Here is a 22,938-nt window from a genome sequence, read left to right on the forward strand (position 1 = left end):
GCAAACAAACAGGGTTTGAAAGGTGTTACTGCATGCAAAAATCTCTTGGTTACATAGGAGTAGAGTTAGGATTCAAGCCCAGATGGACCAATTTTGAGTATAATTTATCCCAGGTGCTTTTCAGTAATTAACAAAAGGGAATGGTTGTAGTCTGTTTCACAGAACATGTACTCAGCATGATGTGAAAAATGTGTACATGTATGTAGTGATAGAGTGTATTAGTCAGGGTTCTCTAGAGAAACAGAACTGATATAGTAAAAAATATATATGAATGTAATATATCCCATATATATGGGATTTATTAGAGTGACTTATAGGCTGTGGTCCAGCTTAATCAAGCAATGGCTGTCTCCCAATTGAAAGTCCAAGAATCCAATAGTTGTTCAGTCTATGAGACTGGATGCCTCTGTTGGCAGAAGTAGACTCTAATACCACTGAAGGGAGGCCTCAGCAGTAAGACATAGGAACTTGTCCGTGGGAATGAGGCAAGGAGACAAAAAGCAAAAATTTCTTCTTACATGTGTTTTATATAGGCTGCCACTAGAAGTTATGACCCAGACTTAGTTCTGATCTCAAATGATCCAATCAAATAAAATCCCTTACAGGTGTGTCCAGCTGTTTGGGTTTTTAGTTAATTCCAGATGTAGTCAAGTTGACAACCAAAAATAGTCACCGCAGGGAGTAATCAGTGTGTCTGCTTTGGGAGATCTAGAGAAGACTACCGATGAGAAGACGGTAGAGATGCCTCCTTATCAGACAGGCAAGGACATCCTGTCTGTGGAAGCTGTCAGTGTGTGTCATCGGGTATGTTTTAATACTAGAGAGGAAATGTAAAAGAGCATGTTTACAGTAGTATTCAGTGCACAAAATTGGAAAAGTATTGTCCAAGTTCTTTCCTTTTAGTTTCTTTCCCTTTTAGTGCTAGAGACCAAACTCAGAGCTGTTCACACATTAGTCACACACTCTGCCATCGAGTGGCCCTTAGTCTGGAATCCACTTACACTTTCAATGCGTCGCTTATACCATGGGCACTCTCAGTTCCAGTTGGTTCGATTCAGCCAGTCGAGTGAGATCTGGATGATGATGAAGGTTTGAATTAGGGAAGATTGGAGGTAAAGGTGGTTACATTCAGTGACTGGTGACTGGTGAGGCATTAAAGTTTAAATAGGTGGAAGTATATCCAATGAGTCCACCACTCCTATCTGCAGGCTTTCCAGGGTCTAGTGATACTGCTACATAAGATGGGGAAAAGCTGGAAGTGAAGGGAATCTTGTGGTTTGCTAAATTCATTTCTTATTGTCTACTATTTCAATGCAAAGGAAGTAATATCTACAATTCATTCACATTAGGCACAAACAGACCTATCAGAGATTAAAGAACATAAGATTATGTATATTAATGTTCTCATACATCTATAAATGCATGTGTGGGATTTCTTGCATCTGAATTCAAAATCTGTTAGTGTTCTGTCTGCTAGCTTCTAGACAGGATCTAATCAAACTAAAAAGTAACTGAAGACTCTTACTTTAATTAGATATTAGTCGTAGTACTAATAACTATTAGTCATGTGTATGTTTAGGTATGGGCATGCCATGTGTGTGTATGCAGGTCAGAGGACAACTTTGAAGAGTTGGTCCTTGCTCTGCACCTTGCTGAGGCAGGATCTCTTGTTTTGGCTGCTGCTCTGCTGCCTGCCTCAGATTAGCTGGCTCTTGAAGGTCTGATCCATTCCCCTGTCTCTTCCTTCCATATCAAGGTAGAATGGCTGGGATTACAGATGTGTGCCACAGCATCTGGCTTTTCACCAGGGATGCAGACTTGTGGTGAAAGCTTTTGTCTGCTGAGCCATCTCCCAGACACATAGCTCTATTTTTAAAATAGGTAAAGTTGATTATGTAGTTAAACAAAAACTTTAAAAATGGAGTTATTCTGAATCCACACCTATTAGCCCTTTCCCCCCCTGAGACAGGGTTTCTCTGTGTGATAGCCCTGGCTGTCCTGGAACTCGCTTTGTAGACCAGGCTGGCCTCAAACTCACAGAGATCAACCTGACTCTGGCTCCTGAGTGCTGGAATTAAAAGTGTGTGCCATCATGCTCCTCTTTTTCATTTTTCACCAAAACCTCTGGATTTATTTAAATAAGCTTACTGATCTAGTGAGCACCTGAGTATCCACTGTATTTATTTAATTGAGGGAGGTGCTATATATTGTGGCTGTTTTGAAACAGGGTCTCACAATGTAGCCCAGGCTGATCCCTATCCCAGGTTGGCCTCAAACTTGTGACAATCCTCATGCCTTAGCCCTCATGTGCTGGATTACAGGTGTGAGCTACCATGCCGAGCAAATACAATTACCCCTGAATTATTTCAACCTGTATTATTTAATAGATTCGAAATGAGCTTAAATGACTAGACAGGCAGTCTTTATGAAGGAAAAAGCAGAAATAATTCTATATTTGCAGCTTCATATCAGCTACATAGCTATATAAATGTAATCATATAAATAATAAGTTATGCTGCTATAAAACATGTGGGAGTAGGGTGGGATGTTTTTCTCTCTTCCCTCTACCAAAGAAAAGAAAAAAGAAAAACAAGAAATACAAAGCTTTGTTTATATTTCTAAATTTATGTTATAGATTTACCCAGGCTATACCATTGTCCACAGTGCCACCTTTTGGTAAAACAGCGCAAAAACCATCTACAGTCATTGGTACAGTATCCTCTTAAATCTCCTTGGAGTTTTGCAGGCAGCTGTTAGAAAGCAGATTGTCTGTGATCCGACTAAAATAGGAAATGAATCATGTGTCTCATGCAGAGATGCTCAATTTTGTCATTTAGTAGAGATCCAAATAGGATCTAGGAGGCAGGATATCCGACTTCCCTAGTTCATAGCTCTGCCAAAAGGGAAAAAAAAAAGGCTGTGAAATTGCTTAGGGATTCTAAGCATTTGAAGCATTTGGCTGTTCTCACATATTGGGATGCAAGTGGAATTTGCCCACGTGACTCGTGCCTTGTACAAATGTAAGCTGAAGTGCCGAGTTTTTTGGAACTGTGTTCTCTTGGAGCCTGTGTGAAGTCACACAGCTACAGCGAAGGTGTGGGGCTGCCTGAGTAGATGCAAATTTAAAAAGTTAGTTTTATGAGAATAATCAGCATAGTTTCCCTTTCCATGTTAAACTGTAAACCCCTCTAAACAAGGATGCTGTTTCTATGGAACAAAAAGTTAAGTACCAAGTATTGTATGGTAAGTGGCTGAAGAAGTAATTGGAGTTTTTGCTTCTTGCTTTTTTTTTTTTTTCTTTTTTTGTGACAGTCTCACTCCAAAGCCCAGGCAGGCTTTGAGCTTATGCTTACTGTCCCACTGGGAAAGCAGGCATGTGCTACTATGCCTGGCTTGAGGAATTTGATTTCAGTTAGAATTAGTAGACGTAACAAATACCAAGACCTCTCCCTTCACCAGTGCCTATGTGTTCATCTAACACACACACAGAAGCCCCCACACACTAGATATAAGTGAAGTAAAACAGGAAAATTGGTAAGACCTCCCTCTTCACTTGCTAGATTATATATGCTCATGTTTCTTATTTGTATTAAATGAAAGTCATAAGTCAGATTCCTCCCACCAGTTGAACATTCCCAGTTTTTATAGCACAGTGTATTCCTGGTGAGTTTTGCCCACTTTCTACTTACTGTGTAGTTGGTCATGAGGGAGTTCTTAGAGGCTGGTTGTACTAACATTGCTTTATCTATTTAGAGATCAGGTGGACATCCCATGTAAACCACTAGAACACTGGATCTGTGGTGTTCATGGTCAGAAAACCAAACTTATCTCCTAGATTCCTTAGCTCATGGCTGCTTCTAATCACGTGAGTTTAACCTTGGCTTCTGTGTCATACATCTTTTTAAAATTTTATCTTCTAGCTTTGACCCTCTTGATTTTCTCTTACAATGTCTCTAGTGTTTGGATTCATCCACATAACTAATGATGATTTTCCTGTCTCGTTTCTTTTTTTTTTTTTTTTTTTTTTTTTTTTTTCAGGTAAACTGTATAAAATTTTTAAGATACAACCAACTGATGGATCATTGAAAGCTTAGTTTCTGGACATTAACTAAAATTATCATTTAATGCATAGCATTATTATTTTCTTTATTCCACTCAATTTTAAGAGACTTGGGCCCTTAAGAATAACTTAGATCAGTATTTCTTTGGCTAAAATGAATTTATAAGTTTAATGAAAAACTATTAATTAGAATGCTACACATTCCCCTGATCTACCAAACTATTTCCAAGATGTTCTAATAACATGAAAAATTCAGTATTTTAATATAGTTAAGTGGTGGAATTGGCTATATACATAAATATTAAGCTTCAAATGAATACTTTGTTACAAAGACAATGTAATTATAGAAAATGTAAATATAAGTTTTTTTTTTTTTTTTTTTTTTTTTTTTTAATTTATTTTAATTTATTTTGCAATACAATTCAGTTCTACATATTGGTCACGGATTCCCTTGTTCTCCCCCCTCCCGTCCCCCTCACCTTCCCCCCAACGCCCCCCCCCATTTGTGTTGTTTCTTTTTTTTTTTTTTTTTTTTTTCCCCTTTTCTATTTTAATAAAAAGGAAAAAAAAGAAAAAGGTTATAACTAACAAAAGAAAAACTATATACAAAAGTACAATGACTATATACAATATATACAAGTAATAAATGTCTAAACAATGTCTAGTCCATTTGTATTTGACAAATTCAGAGAAAATAATTTCATTATCTATCCTATTTTGTTTCTTAATTGCATTTGCCAAGCTTTTCTTCAATATGAAGTAACAGGTACAGACATTCTGAGAATTGGTGTGTGTTGAGATCTTTGGGAACTCACTATTCTGTCTTCTATAAATGCTTCAAATAAATATATTAATTTAAATAATAGTTTGGTCACTACACAGAATTAAATAATGCTTTTTGAATTTATCTTAAATAACAAAGATTTGATTTCTATTATGAGTTCTATTTTAAATTCAATTAAAACTTAATGTTGAAGATAATTGCTTGGGGATTGATGATAAATTTGACAGAATAACATTATGAAAATTTTTTTTACATGATTAGGGAATCCATGGAACAGAAGTATCTGAAACAGGCAATGGTGTTTGATGTGCTCCAAATGGAATTATAAAGATACTTGAATATTCTAATAAAAATAAATACTCTCATCAGTTTTTTGTAGATGCACAGAGAGAAACTGAAAAACAAAGCCATGATATGGAGCTGACATTGATTAAGAAAAAACTGGATGCCAGCTCCAGCATAATACCCTCTATACCCTTGCCTATGATAGTGATAATCATTGTCAAGTTGATTAACAGCACTTAGGATCATCATGGAAACATACTCCCGGATGTTTCCAGAAAGGTATACATGAAGAGGGATCCACCTAAATATGAACAGCCATATCCTGTAGATTGTGGTTTCATGTTGAGTACAAAGGAGAACCTTAGCTGAGTACCAGAATCCATCTCCCTTAGCTTTTTGGCTGTGGATACATCGTGACCAGCTGTCTGTCCCTTTCCTTCCATAATGCCGTCCTCACCATGATGTACTTCATCCTCATAGTGTGAGCTAAGCTAAGCTTTTCCATCCATAGATTGTCAGGTACTTTGTCACAGCAGGGAGAAAAGTAGTTCATGCATTGTCCAACATCAGTTTTTGGAGGACCACTTTGTGAATATAATTCAGTTTCCTCCATTGGGATTCAAATAATTTGTCATTGCAATGAGTAAATGAAGCATGAGCTCCAGTTCTGTAGTCTGTTACTTTTCATCATGTGTTGGAAGTATTTGAAAATCACAATTATTAAAAGCAAAGGTCACAGCTCATCACAGAAATTTATTCTCATGAAATCATGGAAGAAACTGAACCAATTAAAATTTGAGTGTTCACATTGTTATGCAAGGCTTACTTTTGAAAACCTACAGTTCTACTTTGAATCATTGATTTCCAGGAAGAATCCTTTCATGAAGATCTTGCCCTGAATTTGATAAATTTATATTCTGTGTTATGATATAAAAAATAAGAAGAAAGGGCTTTGATTTTCAAAAGAATAATATAACAAAAGAGCGTATTTGGTGAGATTTGGCTTCTGAAAAATATCCATTAACACGATGTCTTCCGAGTAGAACACTAAGAAAGTAGTGGTAAAATATTTGAATGGCAGCATTTTCACAGTTCAGTGAGGAAAAGGAGACCAAAATAGCTCACTTTTTTGTAGTCTATTCTTATCTATTCTGGCATTTTTATAGAAAGGCTAGCTTCTTCATATTGGCATGACAAAGAAGAGTTCATTGAAAATTTCAACATTTTCAAATTTAGTAATCTTAGAGTATAGTTTTGAAGATTCTGGTCAATTTTGTGAAGAAATTTTTCAATGATGCAATATATTAAATAATATATTATTCTGAAAAATACTATTGATACACGTTAGAGATGCATACAAACATGAGTATCATGGTACATATCAAATATGAGTATCAGGGTATGTATCAATGTATGTAGCTATGTATCAATGTTTTATGACACATTGACATTTTACATTTAAGAACAGAAAATGATTTTTACAAAAATTATTTCATAGATCCAAGCTGACCAATGAAATCAGAGTCATGATTTTATGTAATTAATACTTTGGTCGCACTTTTGTGTTCTCCAAACATTCTGGGTCAGCTTGATCAATTATATTGTAATCCTGTGCATAAAGCCTTTAGCACAGGCCCTGGTTCATTGTAATCTCTTATTATTTCCATAAGCAGCTTAGTGAGAAACCTCCTGATCCACGTAACCTTTCATAATCCCTTTCTCTGTGGCCTGTGGAAAATTCCCTTAGATACTGACTGCACTATTTGTGTGTGTTACTTTATTTTATTATTTTAACTTATTTTTTTATTAATTCTTTGGGAATTTTACATCATTCACCCCAATCCTACTCATTTCCCAATCTTTCCATATTTGCCCTCCACCCTTCTAACCTCCCACCCCAAAAGAAAATAAAAAATTAAAATCAAAATAAAAAAATGATCTGGCCAACCCCTCTGGGTAACGACCTGCTCCCCTATCAGTTACAATCTTCTGTCACACCAGTCACGGCCATCGTGTCTCCAGCCCTGCCATACTTGTACCACTCTGCTCCTCCATCTTTCCTGCCTCTCCATCACATATTCATTTGTCATAGTGGTGTTGGGAGCTGCGGTGTGTTACACAGTGTACCCTCTTGCCCAAACAGCTTTACTTGCAAATGTTCATTGTGTAATGTGTTGTTGGTTCAAGGCCTCTGGATTTTGGTACACCATCAATACTGGACCCTCACCGAAAGTCCTCTAGGATATCCTGCTGTTGCCCTGAGTCATGAGGATCCTGTGGCTATGACTTGGCAGGTTAGAGACCTCTTCACCCAACCTAGAAGCTCATAATAGATGGGGTAGATGTTGAGGTGGACCAACTCAAGACCCTGGATCTGGGCCTGGGTGGTGGCTGAGTTGATAAGCCTGGGTCTTCATCAGGACTCCCCTCACAATTGTCCTTTTCATTTTTTCTTCCTCTAAGTGGCATGGCTTGTTAACTATATTTTCCTCATTTTTTGCATTCTGTGGCATTTTCTACTAATGGCATTTCTTTGAATGCTTTGTTTAGGAGACACTATACCTGGCCTTCCCTTGATTCCTTTGGTGCCTCCTGGGAGGAGGCACTGATTTGCCGATGTTGTGGCTATGACAGTACACTTGTCTGTTCAGCACAATGGTGCAAGGGCAGAGGATCAGGATGGCTGAGATCCCCCATGCCTGTGCGCACCTAGTTGTCTGAAGGGCTTCACAGGTCTGCAAACATCAATCAGTCTGTGCCTCTATCACTCCTTCAGATGTCTGCTCTCTGTCTATCTCAGCCTTTCCTCACCTGCATTGCGTTTATCTTTCAGACTTCTGACCACATCTCTCTGTCCTCTGTGACTTCAACCCAAAGCTCTTAGCTTTGACATGTATGTTAATTCTGCCTGTTGACTTCCCAGCCTTTTAATGTCTGCAACTTCCTAGCTCAATCTTACTCTTGCTCAGAAAGATTCCTAATATCTTTTATTAGGGTTTTACAATTCTTTTACTTCCATAACCTTCTCTATCCTTTCACCTCCCTCTTCTCCACCTAAACTTTCCAAAGTTCTCAGGACCTCAGAGCTTTGGTGCATCTTGGTTTTCTTGGGACATCATCAAAGACCTATTTGCCTTCCTTTGCGTTGGAATCCTGGATTAGTCAGTGTTCCTGTGAGGAACAGACCCAAGAGAATGTGCAAACATTAAACAGGGATTTGTAAGACTGACTAACATGATATGGTCTGGGTTCCAACAATGGCTCTCTTCACACTAGAGATGCTGAGAACTCAGGAGATACTCAGTCCATGAGAATAGGTCTGGTGCTAAAGGCCTGAAGCATTCCTGAAGAGCTCCTGGTCTTCAACTCACGTTGAAAGGCTAAGAAGTTGGATTTTGATGTCAGCAGCAGGGGCAACAGTAGGGTGGATGAACTCTTTAGCAACAAGCAAATGCAAGCAGGCAGAAAGCAAAGCTTTTTCTTTCGACGTCTTTCTATCTGGGATTCTGTAAGAAGGTGCTGCCCATGTTTAGAGTGAGTCTTCCTACTTCAGTTAGCCCAATCAAGCACCTCTTCACAGGTGTTCCCACAGGCTCCCCTCTTAGTTGAGTCTATATCTAGTCAAGTTGACAACCAAGATTAACCATCACAAACTCCATTAGCCAATTTTATCAGTTCTATGCACCACATCGGTAGAAATCTTTGTCAGTTAAACCTCAGAATATCGTGTAGTTTAAGGCTCTGTTTGGTCACTTTGTTCTGACTAATACAGACAGTCCCTGACTTAGTGATGGTTTGCCTGAATGATTTTTTTTTTATTTTAAAATTATTTGAGTGTTTTACTTGCGTGTATTTCTATGAACTGTGTGCATGCCTGGTACCTACAGAAGCCAGAGAGGGCATCAGATTCCCTGGAACTCGAGTGACAGATGGTTGTGAGCCAGCATGTGGATGCTGGGAATCAAATCCAGGTCCTCTGGAAGAGCAGCCAGTAATTACTGAGCCATCACTTCAAAACCATCGAGTTAGAGTTCTTGACTCTCAGATGGTGCCAGGTGGTATATATTCAGTAGAAACCATACTTCAGCTTTGAATTTTGATCCATTCTTGTACTAGCGTCACCTTTGACAGCATCCTGCAGGCGGAAGCAGCTGGTTGCGGCTCCCAGTCAGCTCCTGTGTTGTATATTTTTATATGTGGATGTTCAGTACCTCACAGGATAAGCAGCATCTTATTAGACATAGGCTTTCGTCCTATGAGTTTGCTAAATCTTAGGCTCATGGATTTGTTCTAGGCACCTTTAAAGGAGACTAAGCTGAACTATGTTCAGTAGGTCAAGTGTATATTTTATTTAACATATTTCCACTTAATGAAGGATTTATTGGGTTGTGACCCTATTACAAGTTTGCACCCGAATCTAAAGGGCTTAACTATCTGCTTTGTTTCTACGGTTTTGTTATTCCCAATTTCAGCGACATTGACTCCATCTGGGAACCTGTTAGAAATGCAGAGCTATGAGTGGGAATGTATTTATTGCTCATTTACATTATTGTTGGAGAAGCCCTACCTGTAGTGTCAAGGGACTGAAGCCATCTGCAGGGTCTTCTTAGCTCATTACTTTTCAGGGAAATGAAACAGTGTAAATGACAACCACAGTGAAACACAACTATCCCCCCTGGGGTGATTAAAATGCTGAGCATCACAGCAAGGTGTTGGGGGCTAGAGTGCACAGTGGGAGCGCTGATCCTGCAGCTGGAATGGAAGCTGAAGCAGGCACTTGCACATGCAGGCTTGAGGATTGTAGCTCAGTCCTAGAGCACTCTCCTAACATGCACAAAGTCCTGTGTTCAAATCCCAGTACCATAAACAAAACAACAAACTCTTTTATTTGGAAATAATTTTAAATTTAGGGAAAGTTGGAAACATAAAAAGTAGTTTAGAGTAGTGTAAAATGTAACTGTATTTCTTATCAAGAAAACCTATATTTAACATTGTTTTCAATTGTATTTGTTTACTCCTCTTTATAGAAACATATTTACATTTGTGTCATATTGTTTTTCTTATTTTTTACTCAGCTTCAAGAGCTATCTATCTTCTACCATCCTTGTCTCATTTATACTTGTGCTCACTGATATTTTTTAAAGCCATGTCGTTAAATATGTAGCATACGTAAGTGGGACATTGATGAAAATCAACATTATGTAAAAGGGGAATAGATAATTTTAGTTAAAAAGCATGGCTCAGAAGTATATAGTCCTAGAAATCAAGGTTGTTGGAATTTATAAATACAGAAAATTGATTTGAAGCCTTGCATTCAGGCAGTTTCTCGTTTTTGCCTTTTGCAAAAACAGTGTGAACACTCCAACCTATAGCAATTTAGAAGTATAAATACTGAGGAATATTTTCCCTTCCTTTCTAACTGTAGATGTAGTTACTTCAGGGTGCTGGTGGGGTTAGTGAATTTGTCTTCTGCTAATGTGTTGAGTTGTCAGTGTCAGGGGCTGACCTGAGTGTCTCTCTGTCTCTCTTACAATCTTCCAGTGTCAGGGGCTGACCTGAGTGTCTCTCTATCTCTTTTACAATCTTCCAGGCAGACTTCATCCTCGTCTGTACTTTATTCTCATTACATTACATTATTATTGTGCAATAAAAATGTTCAATTTTGTCATAGAGTTGCTGATTAAGTGTTCTGCCTTGAACAAAATTATCATTAAATTGGACCAGGAAAGGACCTTCTTTTAAAATTATATAATATTTTACACATGCAATAACACAGTTTTGAAGCCATTAATGAACCTGCCATCTACATGTGACACATTTTAGCACTTAGCACATTGTTACAAAGCTTTGGCACATTAAATGGACTTTTAAGTGCAGAATCTTTCACAGACCCTTCTTTTCTGTCTTATTACCATAAGCACTCTCTTTGTTCTTTATTCCTTCCCTAATAAAATTCTCTAAAAGTTAGTGTGCATTTTACAATGGTTTTTATGAAATATAGAATGAATGGATCTTTTTTTTCTTTGTAAAAGGGTTTCACCATGTGGTCCTGGCTGGTAGAGAACTTGCTGTGTACGCCAGTTGAGTCTAAAAAAACCACAGACACTACCTCCCTCTGATATTCAACATTATTTTCATAAATGGCTATATATGTATATATAAAAGTATATATATATATATATATATATACACTTTTTATTTTTAGCTATATGTATGTGTGAGAGGGGAGTATATGCACACAAGTACAGATGCCCACAAAGGCATTAAATTCCCTGGAATTAGAGTTACATATAGTTGTAAGATGCTGTTTACGGATCGAGGAACTGAACTGAAGTGGGCTTCAAGAGCATCAAGTGTTCTTAACTCTGGCCCTTCTCTCCAGTGCTATCCACATCCTTTTGCATTTGGCCTTTGCATACATTCGCTGTACTTTAGGTACACAAAGTAAGAGTGTTGCATTTCATGACTGTACCGTAGTTAATTTATCCAATTGGATATTGTCTATAATGTTAATAGTAGTCTGCTGTCACAACAACAGGGCAGAAGCTAGATTTGAGCTGGGTGTTGCTTGCCTTGCAGCAGCCTCTCCAGGGTGTGCCAGAAAATGAATGGTTAGGCTAGATCATCTCAGGTCTCCCATATTACTTGACTAGATCTTATTTGCACTCTTCCCTTCCCAGCAGGAAACAGGAGCTCTCATTTTCCTCTGTGCCCTCCAATGTTAGGTTTCATTAGATATTTGAGCTTCCATTATATATTACTTAATATTAAGCACAACAGATGGTTGACTCACCTCATCCATATTTTCATCTAATTTTACAAGGAGAAAAATACAGTTCCATCTCCATCCAAAATCTCTAACCTGTCCATACCCCTAGCTTCATATGATGTGTCTTACACAGTATCAGTCATTTAAGGGAACCTCCCTGTCTTAACAGACTCTTTTGAAATGCTTTATAGTGTGGATTTTTGTTGGTGGTGTTCTCTGAAGTTTGGGTTAGTTCTGTTTTGTGTTTTAACAGCATTTTATATATTTTTGGCACTCCACTGGAGATATGGTTGGTGCTCACAACACTTCCAAGTGTGCGAGTGAATCCTCACTCTCTGAGGAGCACAAAAAGCCATCACTTTTCTGTAGGGAGACTGTATCTGTCTCACCTGCCAGCTCCCCAATAATGATATGGAGACTTATTATTAGAAAGCTTGGTCAATAGCTTAGGCTTGTTTCTAACTAAGTCTTATAACTTAAATTAACCCATTCCTATTAATTTATTTTCTACCACATGGCTTTATTATCTTTACTCTGTAGTGCTCGTGCTGCTTTCCTGCTTCCTCTGTCTCTGGCTGGTGACTCTCCGAGTCCCCACCCTTCTGCTCAGTGTCCTCTCTGCCCCTGAAAATCCTGCCTAGCTATTGGCCATTCAGCTTTTTATTAAACCCATCTGAGTGACAAATCTTCAAAGTGTACAAAAGGATTATTCCACAACACTCTGGAGATTAAAGAACAAGGGCACAGGGACAGAGGTTGCTTCCCTCTAGGGACTCCCAGGAGTGACACCACATAGAACAACACCATTTATAAGTAACAGAATCAACCCAGTGCCTGACTATATCTGTCTTTGGAGGTAAGACTGTGCTTGAAGGAGGGTGATGGCTGAATCTGTCACACAGAATTTGTGACTGCTACTTTGTTAGAACCTGGGGGAGCTCAAGGGTACTCTTGCTATAAAATACAGTGAAGCAAGCTGCTTATAGTCCAGCAAGCCACACTCAGCAGGGCACTTGATATTCCTCCACAGTTCATATTAATCCCATGCTGCCTCCCGGATATTTGGCACCACACTCATTTTCTACTCAGTCACTTCTTTTAAAATGTGGACCTTTCTTCTCCTTTACCGTTAGACTGGTGTGATTGAAGCCCAGCTCCCACCTGTGCTAGTCTTTTGCATGTCCTCTTACTCTGAAGCTACTGGAACAGCACTTTCATCCCAACATTCTTTCTTTCTTTTTAAGTTAGTGTATGTCAATTATACAAAATATTAAGTTTCATTCTGACTTTTTTTGTGCGTGTATATGATATACATTATCTTAAAGCAACAGCACTCTTTGCTCTGCTCTATTGATGCAAAACCAGCTGGATCAGCTGCTTATTCATTTACACTGGCTTTTATTTTTCATGGCACACCTGTTTTAATCAGATGTAAACATCTTTTCTAGAAGCTATCGGACTTACCTTTTTATTGCCTTGATCAGGACCATATAACATACCCAACTGTTCTCTAAACTATTGGCAGAGGGTTCAGAGCAGCCACAGTTGGTTTAGCCCAAGCATTAGATAATTATAGTTCACAGATGTGGTCTGATGCATTATCTGGATGATTGAGAAGCTAAGAGTGGCTTCTAAGATTGGCTCTTAAAAAGTTAATATATTGGAAAAAAGTCAAAGGAAGAGACTATTCCATGGTACATAAACATTAAAACAGAATTCAAGTTTCAGATTGAGTTAATAACATCTCATTAGAACACAGGCCAGCTCACAAGCTGTCATTTATATTGTGTTATAATGACAGAGATTTACAGTTGTCAATGAAATCATAAGGACTGCAAAATGGAAAGCATGTATTAACTAGCCATCTATAATAAAAGCTTACTGAACTCTGGTTTAAATGAAACTCTTAATCTATTGGGAAGATCTACTTACCCTGAACACGATGTGTGGCCAAGGCTGTAGAACAAATTCTGGTCATGGTTGGCAGAGCCTTGGGTGGTTATAACTAAGTGAAGCCCCACAACAATGTCAGCCTTCTGTGGAATGTTGCGGTGGCCAGCTTGCTGCTCCTTACCTCCTCTGCATGTCACTCATTTGGTCAGCCACGGGCATGATGGCCATTCTGTAGCGCCTGTCTTATCTTGTCCCTTTTTCTGCTGTCTTCTGGCTTCCAGTGACTGAAGGGTAAACTCTAAGCACTATTCAGTGTCACCGGGGCTCTAGTTCCTTCTTTTTTCTTTTTCTTTTTTATTTATTCTTCTCTCATGTATTACATCCTAACTGCAGTTCCCCCCATTCCACTCCTCCCAAACCCCTCTTCATCTCCCCTCTCCTCCAGATCCACTTCTACATTTCCCTTCAGAAAAGAGCAGGCCTCCCAGGGATATCAACGGAACATGGCATAGGAAGTTACAACAAGACTAGGCACATACCTCATATCAAGCCGGTTGAGGCAACCCAATAGGAGGAAAAGAGTCCCAAAGGCAGGCAAAAGAGTTAGAGACAACCTCCACTCCCACCATTAGGAGTGCCACAAGAACACACCAACCATAACATGCATGCAGAGGACCTAGGTCAGACCCATACAGGCTGCATGACTGTCACTTCAGTCTCCGTGAGCCCTGCTTTGTTGAGTCTGTGGGCCTTGCTCTTGTGGCATCCTTGATCCCTTTGGCTCCTACAATCCTTCCTCCCTCTCTTCCCCAGGATTCGCTGAGCTCCACCTAATGTTTGACTGTGGGTCTCTGTATCTGCTCCTATCAGTTACTAGATGAAACCTCTCTGATAATGATTATGTCTACAAGTATGGCAGAATATCATTAGTAATCATTTCATTTATGATCTCATTCCTGACCTATATTTTAAGCATTTTAAAAACATAGGATTTTCTTACTTTCTGCAAGTATGTATCCCTGGACCTGCACAGATTCATGCTTGTTCTTTTTTAGCTAGAGAACCTTAACTAGTATGTAAGCCACACCCCTTTTAAAATTGGAAATAGATTCTTTTTTTCATACAATATATTCTAATTATGGTTTCCCTTCCCTCAACTCCTCCCAGTTGCTCCCTACCCACTGAAATCCACATCCTTTCTTTCTCTCTCAGAAAACAAACAGATATCTAACAAATAAATAAAAGGTAAAATGAGATAAAATAAAAACAAACAAGTCAGAATAGGACAAAATAAACAAGCAGGAAAAAAGAGCCAATGAAATAGCACAAGAGGCACATGTAGATGTGAAGACACACTCATTCACCCACAGAACCCTTAATCCCAAGGTCCTAAGCATCTTTCAATTTTCACTCTATCTCTCAAGAACCTTTTCTCTGACAACTTCTCCATCCCCCTAATGTATATTAGCTCGTGAACTGCAAAGTAAATGCATCTGTTCTTCCTTCTCTTCCTCCTTCCTTTAGATTTCCCCCAGTCTCTCACACTCTCTCTGTAGCTCCCCCTTTTTGGAGACTAGATCATACTATGTACCTCTGGCTGGCCTGGCATTTACTATGTAGTCCAGGCCAGCCATAAAAGGGCACAGTCTTCCTGCCTCAGCCCTTGAAGGAGGGATCGATCATAACCATGTATGGCTGTGTACCCCCTCTCTCCTTCTGCTTGACACTAATAATCTGTCTTTTTACCTCTGGTCCTTGAATCAAACAGAGTCTTGTAATGGTGAGTACACAGTCAGTCCCTGTGCTCTAAGTCCCAGTACTCATTCAACCTCCCCAATAATCTTTCCGAGATTTTTTCAGAAGTTGGCTTAGGCTTTTGGGATGGAGAACTACTGTTTTAACATGGTTACAGTAGTTTATACTTAGTATACTGAAGATACTGAATAAGGGAGAGTGTATTAGAAGTTGGGGCAATTTATAGACAAAGTATCTTAAAACTTTGTGGTATCTAAATCATACCTCAAGAAAGGTAATTTTAAAAGTTGGTTAATAATTTGATGTACAACCCATTAGGGAAAATTGGACTCCTATTTTTATTTATTAATCTATTATTTGAGAATTTCATACATGCCTGTAATGTTGGACCAAATCTACTCTCCATTTCTTCCCCTCCAGCTCCCCATCACACAGTTTTCTCTCCTGCCCTTATATGCTTTTTACCAATAACTGGGCCAAGTTGCTGTGGCTGTTTCGATGATAGGCCTTAGGGGGGAAGTTACTATCGTAATTCTGCTGAATGGACATAGAATTGAACTTCCTCATAAGTATTAATCTTTATACTCATAGATCAGCGCTTCTATTGACTTCCACCAGAGAAACTTCATTTTGTAGTTGTGGCAGTTACTATGGAGACCCAAAACTGGTCAGTATACAGAGAATTAGAGAGTGCAGAGCACTGAGTTCTATGTGGGACACCTATGTCACAATTCCTTCCAAGGCTCAGTGATCATTGCAGCAGAGGGACAGAAAGATGCTAAGAGCCAGAGGTAGTGGATGACTGCAGCAAACCACTGTTTTCCAGTTACTTAACATTTAAAGAAAGCTCTAATGTGTTTGTTGCCATTTGTTTGCAGTTTAGTCAAAGTAGTCATGTCTGATCAACTGTTTTCTACACATATTTATTGTCTAAGAAACAAACCTTAATAAACAAAACACATATAAATGATCAACAAAATTACCATGAAGATAGAGGCCTCTAAAAATTGTAGTGTGATTGGCCATAAACACAGCTCCATGGACAATGAAGGCTCCCCAGTTATTCACACTTAGAAGTACACAGTTCACTTTACAGGCCAGTTATCCACAGTTTGACCTTGGAAAGTTGAAGGTCTTGAACTTCAGCATCTACTTTGTAAATAGGGCTTGGGAACGCTCTCTTCACTCCTTTGTACCATTATGTGAAGATTATGGAGTATGGGGATGGGGTGAAGCACCCAATTCAGTAAGTCCTGTGTATCAGTAAGGTGTCAGTTAAAGCTGCGTCTGAGCAAATGGATGGATGTAGTTACGAGAGATAAGAAGTACATGGACTGCAGTGCCATGCTGCTTTTGCCGAGCCATTGAGTGGCTGGCCATTGTTTGTTTTCATCCATCAGCAAGCTACTACCACTAATGATAAAGTGAGCCAAATTAGGCATCCATGGAGTATAGACTGAAGCAGAAGAAGAACTTAGTTTTCCTGATGCAAGCACTCAGCTGGGATGCCACTCTGATTCACCAGCCAGCATTAGCTGTTATCTGTAGCTCGAGTTTTCCTGCCTGGCCCACAGTCAGGACAAATCTCTCTCACCCGCCAGTCCCACAGCCGTCAGACCCGACCAAGTAAACACAGAGACTTATATTGGTTACAAACTGTATGGCTGTGGCAGGCTTCTTGCTAACTGTTCTTACAGCTTAAATTAATCCATTTCTATTAATCTATACCTTGCCACATGGCTTGTGGCTTACCGGTACTTTACATCTTCCTTGTCCTGATGGCGGCTGGCAGTGTCTCTCTCACCCAGCTTCCTGTTTTCTCAATTCTCCTCTCTGTTAGTCCCGCCTATACTTCCTGCCTGGCCACTAACCAATCAGTGATTTATTCAATAACCAATCAGCAACACATTTGACATACAGACCATCCCACAGCAGTTATCTCCAGGTAACTATTTATAAGAGCATCACTTACAGGTCCAGAGAGGATCCTAGCTCTTGAAAGGGACTCATGGAGAGTGGACTGGAGGAAGGGAAACAGAAGGAGGCTAGGGAATCTGAACCTGAGATAGCTCACAAGAGAAAAGGACAGCCGTTCCCCCTTGTGGTTGCCAGGAGAAAGATGCATAGGAGCAGAGGTCACCAGAAGCCAGACAGGAATTCCAAGTCTCCATTGTTATTCAATATAATACATGGAGTTTTCTCTAGAACAATAAGAGAAAGAATAAAAAAGAATACTAGTGAGAAATAAGTCAAATTATTTGTAGAGTGTATGATTCATCCTCAAAGAACCCTGTGGACAACATCAGCAACATTTTAGATCTGATAAACACTTTCAGTAAAGTTGCAGGAAACTAAATCAACATACAGAACATAATAGCTTTTTCATTTACTAACACGAACTTAATAGCTACATCCCATTCACAATAGCTTACCAAAACCTCATAATAAAACCAATCAAGGAGGTGAAGGACAAACTTTGAGCCAGTTGGGGTGGGGGAGGCAAGAAAGAATTTAATACTTTAGATGAAAAAACTTTTATGCTTCTGCATTGGCAGATTTGATGTTCCAGGAATGGCTGCATTATCTAAAATAATCCACAGATTCAATGCAATCACCATAAAAATTCCAATGACATTCTTTACAGAGCTAGAATACAGTATCCTAAAAACGGATATGGAAACAATTTTGGATACCAGAAGCAAGCACATGTGGATAGAACACTACTGGAACATTTATAGTACCTGACCTCAGAGTATACTTTAGAGCCCTTGTAACAAACACAGCATAGTACTAGCAAGAAATAAACATGAAGAGCAGTGAAATGAAACAGAGGACAAGAAATAAACCCATACATTTGGTGACCTAATTTACAACAAAGATGCCAAAGACATTTACTGGAAAAAAAAAAAAAAACGCAGCCTGTTAACACAGTGTTGATAAAACTGCATATTCATCCACAGAAGGATGAAATTAGATTTGTGTCTTTCACTCTGCAGAAAGATCAAACTGTATCAAAGACCTCAATTTAAAGCCCAAAGCACTGGAAATGAGGAAACGATAGAGGAAAACAGGGAAATAATTCAAGCTCAAGGCAAAAGCCATACATTTTGGAATAGGACTCTAATAACATGTGGAGTAACTACAAGCATTGACAAATGGGAGGACATAGAATAAGTCGGGGTAGGGCTGCAGAGATAACTCAGTGGCAAAGAGTGGATATTGCTCTTTCGGAGGGCCTGAATTCAGTCCCCAGAACCCACATTAGGGGACTCTTAAATGCCTGTTACCTTCAGCTCCAGAGAGCGTCAGAAGTCCTCTTCTGGTCTCCAAGGGCATTGCATACATATATACAAACCCATATAGGGATATGTATGCAGATAATTAAAAATTTTAAAAAATCATTAAAGAAAATCTTCTGCACAACCAAGAAAATTATCAGGCTGAAGAGAGGGTTTATGGATGGGAGAAAGGTCTTGGCTACCTTTTCTCCAGACAGGAAGTTGAAATCTAGAATATATGAAGAACTGTAAAAACCGAACTGCCTACAAACAAGTGACATAATTGCTTTCTCAAAACATCAAAATAGAATTACTGTATGACTCAGCCATACCACTCCCAGTCATATACCCAAAGGACTCTAAATTCTACCATGGGGATATTTGTACCCGTGTCATTGCTAAACAATATTCACAATGTCAAGGAAATGCAATCACCCTAGGTGTCCATCAGGAGATGAATAGATCATGAAAATATGGTAAATACATGCACTAGCATGTTAGTCATCCATAAAGAGAAAATAAAATAATGAAATTTGCAAGAATCTGGATGGATCAGTAAATTATTATAGTAAATGAGGTAACCCAAAGAAAGAACCCACACTTGTTCTTTCTTGTATGTTGGGACTATTCTGAGTTTTCATATGTGTGTACATATACAGGCTGAGGCATGAAACTAGAAAGAGCACCATGGGAGGTAGAGAAGAGGGTGACAGGAGAAGAGGTAAGGAGTGGGTACTCAGTACATGTGGCATGGAGAGGCAACAAAGGAGTAGACAAATACACGTGATAATCAGGGAGAAGAATCAGAGAGGAGAATCCACAGAATAGTATGCATTAAAATGCCTTAGTGAAACCCATTACTTTATGTTAATTTGAAAATAGAAAAGAACAATTACAGAAAAATTTAACTGCCAAGTGCATTGAGAGAGGATGCATGCCGTATGTGAGGGATGCAGTAAAGTCATATGTGAGGGATGCAGTAACAAACACTGGAAAGATCGCTCCATGGTTAGGGAGAAGGTTTTTATTGTAGGGGTGTGTGTGTGTGTGTGTGGGAGAGAGGGGGGGGAGAGAGGGAGGGAGAGACAGAGAGGAAGGGAGGAAGAGAGGAGATAGATGGATAGATAGATAGATAGATAGATAGATAGATAGATAGATAGATAGAAGGTGGGGAGAAGAGCAGACTGGCAATTACCAGGGCTATGGGAGTAGAGAACACAGCAGAAATGGTGGGAAATTCCTTCCCGTTGTAAGAGGTTATGCTGTAGCAGGAGACCAGGTCAGCTGGGACAGCCTGGGAACTAACATGGGGCTCTGATCTTTTGGAGGCTTGAGTTCATAGAGACCTAGATGCCCTTTCCAGAGGTTGGGGGGCTGTAGGGGCAGATAATGGCTCTTCCTGGCAAACAGAAACTCACTTTACAAGGATTCTGAGGAATGCCGAGTGTTTACTAGATCAGAATCTAGTCTAGTCTCAGTTCAGCCTGATCTAAGCCCCGTATGCCTTCCTGGGGGCTTGAGACCTGACCTATGTATACTAAGCAAGTAGGAAACTGCATGGATGGCCTAAAGAAATGTATTTTACATTGCTTTGTGAAGCATGTTACAGTGGCTGATGTGAGACATGACTTTGGACAAGCATATGGTCATTTTTTATAAGAAGGATGACTCACAGTGGCATTATGTAATTTTTTTTTTTTTTTTTCGAGACAGGGTTTCTCTGTGTAGCTTTGCGCCTTTCCTGGGACTCACTTGGTAGCCCAGGCTGGCCTCGAACTCACAGAGATCCGCCTGGCTCTGCCTCCCGAGTGCTGGGATTAAAGGCGTGCGCCACCACCGCCCGACTTGCATTATGTAATTTTTAATTGCATAATTCAAGACTAATTTGTAAAGATTCATGAGGTAAAACAGCATTAGCAAATCCAATTGTGTAACAATAATTTATTATTCTCTCCTGATGGGTTTAAATTATATATTCTTTTATTTTACATTTTTGGCATAAACTGATATTTGAGATGAATTTTTTGGCTATCCTCTCTCAAATGCACACAATCATAATGGGCTAAATTGTGCCTGCTTGGTAAGATTTCTCCAGGAAGCACATGGCAGGTAAAACTTGCATAACACCTGCGGATGCAGCATTTCTAGGTGTAACTCAAATGAAGGTTAGAAAATTTCATTAACAGTCTTCATAAAGTTTATAATCTCCACATGCCAAGGTAGTGTGGGAGCCATTTTCGTGTTGACAAAAATTTGTCACACAAAAAAATGTCAAGGGAGAACACTATTTAAGTTTCTTCTGTGAACCTAAGTCCTAATTGTTGAGAATGGTCTTATTACCTCAAAATCAGACGAGAAAGAGTTGATAGAAGAAAAATCCTATCAAGAAACCTGGTACAGGGGCTGGGGAGATGGCGTCCATTAGAGCCCTTGTGGTGGGTTACAGTGCTTGTGGTGCAAGCCTAAGTATCTGAGATCAGATCCCAATACCTATATAGGAAGCCGAATGTGGCTGTGAACATGGCAGTGACCCCAGTGCTGTAGGGAGTGAATACAGAACTGCTAAGGCTAGCTGACTCTCAGCATAGCTCCAGGTTCAGGTTCAGTGAGAGATTGTGTCTCAAAGGAATAAAGCTGAGAGTAATAGAACATCCTGCTCTGGTGTTCGTATACACAGGTGTGCATCTGCACATGCACCTAAAAAGCATGCATGTTACACACACACACACACACACACACACACACACACACACACACATACACACACACACACATACACACACACACACACACACACACAAAACCTGGTACACCGTAAGAAGACATATGGCGTATAATGAGATCTGTTCCTGAGTGACATTTTCTTTATGCATTATTGTTCATGCCTCACTAGAGAGTACACTCCTGCAAAGGATGAAAGTCCCATACTGGAACGTAAGTCAACAACATCAGCTTCCTACATTTTGCTAACATTTTCAATTCCACAGCACACACGGAGTGATTCATTTTGAATTGCAATAACATCTAATAACTTGTTACTCATGGAACGTGTCTTGGTTTTTGAGTCCATGCCTTTCATTAAACATGTTTTCCTTTGGTTTTTACTAAATTAGCTCAAAATCATTATTAGAAGTTTATGAGAAATGAGGTTGGTCCATGAGCAAGAAGTACTTATAGATTAATTGAAGAAAATAGTTCAGGCTTGTTTCACATGATTAACTCAGGCAAAATATGGTAAAATTTTAGTAGCTGAATGGGATTCATGGCATCTCGGAGAGAAAGCTGGGTGTCCATGGAATTCTCTACAGATTATTTTTGAAATATATCCCAGTACTAGAAATGTAAACTCATGCAAAGATGTATGATTGGCACTACTAGTTCTTTTTAAAAACTTGTTTTTAGTTATATTTATTTATTTATCTAGTTTTCTGTCTCCTCTCTCTATGTGTCTCTCTCTCTGTGTTTCTCTCTGTCTCTCTCTGTGTTGTGGTGTGTGTGTGTGTGTGTGTGTGTGTGTGTGTGTGTGTGTGTGTGTGTGTGTGTGTCAATGTCAGGGGTAGGGGAGCTGGGAGCATACTCATGCCATAGTACTCCTAGAGGTCAAAGAACAAATCATGGGAGTCAGTTGTCTCTACCTATCATGTGGGTCCCAAAGTTTGTACTCAGGACCTCAAGCTAGCAGCAAGTATCTTAACCCTCTGGGCCACGCAGCCAGGCCCATTGTCCTTTTATAACATTGTTTCAGTTCTTTGCACCATCAGTTTTGATGGTGAGCTCAGAGAACTCACAACGCATTTGTCTAAGGCATATTATTTTTGTTGCTACCTGTTCTCTATTTGTTATGTGCTTCCATTTTAAGGAGTTGGTTGTATCATCCTTGAAATGTGAAAGGCATTGGTAATATAAATAAGGAGGAAAAAAATCACTCTACCTTAAGCAATGGTTTTCTGAAACTACAGGCTAATCTTAGGATTTCTAATTTCATTTGAGTGACTCATATAGTTTCTTCTTTTAAGAGATATATACTCTGAATTGGTAGTGCTCAAACTGTTATTTATGTAAAACAGTAGGAGTCATTTCAAAAGAGCTATTTCCCAAGCTGAAATGAAGAAAG

At 39.2% G+C, this 22,938-nt stretch overlaps 1 protein-coding gene across 1 annotated transcript in view; it reads left to right on the top strand.

The window, feature by feature from the left end:
* Window positions 1-22,938, top strand: part of Prkg1 (protein kinase cGMP-dependent 1) — a 1,138,884-nt gene that overhangs the window by 829,146 nt on the left and 286,800 nt on the right.

This window comes from Peromyscus californicus, unplaced genomic scaffold (assembly GCF_007827085.1).
Source record: "Peromyscus californicus insignis strain IS unplaced genomic scaffold, ASM782708v3 Scaffold_4__1_contigs__length_199733344, whole genome shotgun sequence".
Taxonomy (NCBI): domain Eukaryota; kingdom Metazoa; phylum Chordata; class Mammalia; order Rodentia; family Cricetidae; genus Peromyscus; species Peromyscus californicus.